The sequence below is a fragment of the Microcebus murinus genome, chromosome 1 (genome assembly GCF_040939455.1).
Source record: "Microcebus murinus isolate Inina chromosome 1, M.murinus_Inina_mat1.0, whole genome shotgun sequence".
NCBI classification, from domain to species: domain Eukaryota; kingdom Metazoa; phylum Chordata; class Mammalia; order Primates; family Cheirogaleidae; genus Microcebus; species Microcebus murinus.
The window spans coordinates 113,368,487-113,373,384 of record NC_134104.1 but is presented as its reverse complement, the minus strand read 5'-3'; positions in this window follow the sequence as shown (position 1 = coordinate 113,373,384).

Below are 4,898 nucleotides of genomic sequence, written 5' to 3'. Positions count from 1 at the left end.
TCTTAAATATTTGTAAAACAAAATCATACTAACATTTGAAACAGGGCATAAATGTTTCTCTGTGGAAAGGTGTCTTGAATGTGCACCTTTTTAAAATCTGTTTTTCTCCATTCACTTTTTTTCATGATGTACTATATTTTAGCTGTTTATTTGTTTGTTGCCACTTCTTCCTTCCCCTTCTTGGTGTGTAATCTCCATGAAGGCAGGGTTTTTCAGTCATTTTGATCACTGTTTTATCCCTATCTATAATATAACTCAGCAAAGACCCTCAACTAAAATCTGTTGAATGAATGAATGAGAGTACACGCTAGAATTTTAAAAGACTGTGACTTACTGTTTTGTATTTAAAAGCAAGCCCCAAACAGAAAATAGCTCTTAGTGTCTAGCGTGCAAATAACCAGAAGGTTCAAACCAAGAAATTTATATCTAATTGCATTTTACTTTCATGATAGAGACTCAAATGCATTAAGAATCTGGAAGATAAGACAAGATGATCATTATTGTATAATATAAATTTTTATTTAATCTCAAATCAAAAATATTTATTGTTTCTAGGAAGCATTATAATATGCTCCCTAGGGAATACAAAAAATAAATTGGGATGCATAAACCCATACTTCAAAAACTTCATCATCCTATGAAATGCTGTTCTGGAGAGATTTTAAGATCTTGAAATGATCTTTCTTGCAGTTGGGCAAAATTATCTAACACAAAGCCTATTTTATAATAAAGTGTTAAATATGTAGTTTACTGAATACTGTATTGAAACTGAAAAACAGATGGTTGCAAAAGTATGGCTTCTACTGAATGCATATCAACTTTGCACCATCATAAAGTTAAAAAATCATTAAGTTGAACCATTATAAGTCAGGGACTGTCTGTATTTGATATTAGGGTTTCCATTAGCCAACACTTGTCTACATGTGCTTTATTTTTTAATTAAAAATACTTACTGGCATAATTAAATATAGATAGATTATTAAAATCATCTTAGAAATAGTAACAAAGGACTATTTGTTCAAACAAGAAAGAAAGAGACTTAAATTCTGAATCTTTGCAACAATTGTTGGTTTTCAATAATTTTTTCTTCTATTGAAATTGTTTCATATAAATAGGAATAATGATGGCTACTATTAAAATAAAATTAAAGTTCTCAGAAAATCTTGTTCTCACTAGGAAGAGACTCTAAATTATTTTATTCTGCAACAATTTCCAGTGCTTCTTTTCTTGCATACTTTTAGGGCCTATATCTGATTTTGCTCTTATTGTGTATGTATTTCTACATGAGATTAAAATTTATGTATTCTCCAATATCTACTGAATATCCAGAACTAAACTAACAAGTGGGAAGGAAAATGTGACATTTCTTTCATACGTTATTACTGATCAAATAATAGATCATGGGTATTTTGCTATGTAGAACTCATTTGAGACTTTCAATAATATTTAGGCAAATATTAGAAAGTTTGTCAAAATGCTTACAGGGGGAAAAAACTAATGTCAAGGTGAACATTAAGAAAAATATGCAAACATAACAGAATCAGGAGTATGGACACATTGTTATCAATAGGCAAAGTCATCAGATGAAAGATATGACATAAATAGCAGTTGGGCAATTTGAAGGCTAGGTGCTGCCAATATAATATTTGGAAAACAGTATAAGCCACCAGCATTTAAGAAGCAACAAGCTATCTAGTGCAACTTCTCCACTATCAGAAAGAAACTGCATTGGAAAGCTGCTGAAGTGTGGTCGCTCATCATTATGTTAAGTCATTGAGTATATAGTTCAGAACTGGCATTGAATAGAAATAAAAATGGAGGTGCATTATAGGTAATATCCTTTGGTTGCAGGTAGCAGAGAGTAACTCAGACAAGATTATCATTATTATGATTATGTTTTAAGTATTATAATTGTCTCATGCTCCAACATCAGGAAGATAGCCAGATTTCAGAAAAGAGTGAAGTCAGGAATTGGAAAACATCAGTTTCTTTCTCCCTGTTTCTTGTCTTAGCTTTTTCCTGTAAGTATGCATTTAAATATAAATCTAAATCCTGGCTGGGAAGACACCCAAAGGCAATTTCTATATAGAATTTTAGGATAAAACTAATGGGGTTCTTGGAGTGTTGGTCACTATCAGAAGGTTGGATCTGCAATGGAGAACTCTTCTAATAAGAATCCTTAGGGCTTGCAGTCAACATGGGAGGCATTTGGGGGATAGAACAGGTGTGTCACAGTAGAGCCAGATTAGAATGTCCAGTCCATAAAATCTGATGTCTAAGAGGCCAGAGGCTCCAGGAAAAACACTGGAGGCTTGGCTAGGGGAGTACAGGGCCTTACCTGGCCTTTCCTTCCCTTTTAATTGGGAGAAGGCTCCTACTTGGGCTTCTTATATGGCTTGCGTTAAACATCAGCTCAAATGACACATAGTCAAGAGGCTTTCCATGATCACCCTATTTTAAAGGATCCCCAACACAATCTTCAAAGCACTCTCTCATAATTACTCTGTTTTATCTCCTTTAAAGCACTCAAAAATGAATCTCCATTTAAGCAGAAAGAGTTTCTTCAAAAAGGAAGTCAGAGTAAAGTTTAGAAGAAAGCAGTGGAGTTTAGAAGAAGGCAGAGAAGTTGGTTAGTTGTGAGATTGTAGGCATTAACTTTTTTTTTTTTTTTTTTTTTTTGAGACAGAGTCTCGCTTTGTTGCCCAGGCTAGAGTGAGTGCCGTGGCGTCCTAGCTCACAGCAACCTCAAACTCCTGGGCTCGAGTGATCCTTCTGCCTCAGCCTCCCGGGTAGCTGGGACTACAGGCATGCGCCACCATGCCCGGCTAATTTTTTATATATATATCAGTTGGCCAATTAATTTCTTTCTATTTTTATAGTAGAGACGGGGTCTCGCTCTTGCTCAGGCTGGTTTTGAACTCCTGACCTTGAGCAATCCGCCCGCCTCGGCCTCCCAAGAGCTAGGATTACAGGCGTGAGCCACAGCGCCCGGCCTAACTTTTTTACTAGAACTTTAATTCAATGGCACATTAACATTAGAAATGCATTGCAAGTAAATCCATACACCCTGAAAATAATTTTTTTTTTCTGGAACGATCATTTCTTTACTTGTTTTGCTCTAAGAATAAACATGTTTTACAGAGCCAGGAAACATTGCTCTCTAAATGTGAAGTTTCAGCAATCTTAGACTAAACAAATGAGTTAACTTTAGGAACTGTGGCTTTTGCCACAGCTTCTTCTCCCTGTGTTTATGAATCCATTGTGTCTATTCTGGAAGAAATTAAGTAATGCAATTAAGGGTCGCTTATTCTAAAATATATTAAGAAAGGGGATATTTTGGCATATGTTCCTCCTGAGTTCTCCTCTTAGAAGAATTTGCACCTTAGGATCATGCACACCTCCCAGGGCTGGTATGAAAACACACTCAAAAAGTTGCAGCCTTCACAGAGATGTGGCAGGTCCTAATCCCAATTCTGCGCCCTCAGTTCCAAACTTCTCTGGAAACTGTGCTGCATGAATCTCTACCTTTTTCTGGACTTTTTTTCTCTACCTTTTTCTGACCTTTCAGAAAAATCCAATCCTGTATAGGTAAGTAGGATCTAGGTCCAGTATCCTAGACCTCTTTTCCTAATAGTACGCGTCCCTAAGATATTCTGGGTAATGGGTGAAGTGAAGGCTAGAAATGCAAGAAAATTGGTAACAGTGACTGCGAGAATGCCAGATCCCATTGAAGGGAGAGGCGAACAGGCAGATTTTGGGTCCTTTCTCTCCTGAAATTGTATGCAATTTTTAAATCTGATTTGCTTCAAGATCTTCACCAAATTTCTACTTCCAGCCAAGATAGAGTAAACAGAGATTGAATTTGCCCTCTTGCCAAAACAAGGAAGGAAAAACAAAATATATGAAACAATGGTTTTCAAGGCACTGGACCTCAAACAATGAAATAGAGTGATCGCTGGACCTCAAACAATGAAATAGAGTGATCGCTGAGATTGGGGAAACATAAGATTTGTCTTGCTATTGTTCATTTTATTGCCTGAGAGAGACTTTCCAGGCTATGATGCAGGAAAGAGAAATTGAGGCAAAGGACAGTAGACTCCTTGAGCTCAGGAGATGCTGCTGGGAGTCCTGAGAGATCCAGGTGGACAGGGTTCACAGACTGAGTGCTGAAGAGGCGAGAGTTGCACTAAGAGAGAATCTTGGAGATCTCCAGAGGGTCCCCATGAAGTATTCAGTAACATGCTAATCAACACATGCATATGAGGAATCTACCTGGGTTCAAGGAAAGAACCATCCAGAAATGATTAGAGATAATTAAACCTGTTTTTCACACATGGTCAGGAAGAGGACTTGATCCCACCAGCCAGACTGGAAAAAAAAAAAAATAATTCACAGGACATTGGGTAGAATGCTCAGAAAAGTCACAGTAGTAAGGACAATTAATTAGCCCAATACTAAAGGTTATTCTAGTCTTTCCTAACAAATCATTTTATTAAAAATTATTTTTTAAATTGACAAAAATAATTGCATATATTTATGGTATACAACATGATGTTTTGATATATGTATGTATTTTAGAATGGCTAAATCAAATTAATTAACATATCCATTATCTCAAAGACATCATGGTGTTTTTTGTGGTGAGAACATTTAAAATCTACTTTCTTGGCAATTTTCAATTTTGCAATACATTGTTATTACCTATAGTCACTATGTTGTACAATGGATATCCTGAATTTATTCCTGTTGTCTAACTGAAATTTGGTATCCTCTGACCAACATTTCTCCAATTTTTCTCCTTTCTTACCCATCCCAACTCTCTCAACTTCTGGTATACACCATTTTACTCTCTCTCTCTTTTTATAGAGTTCAAAATGTTTTATTCCACATATAAGTGA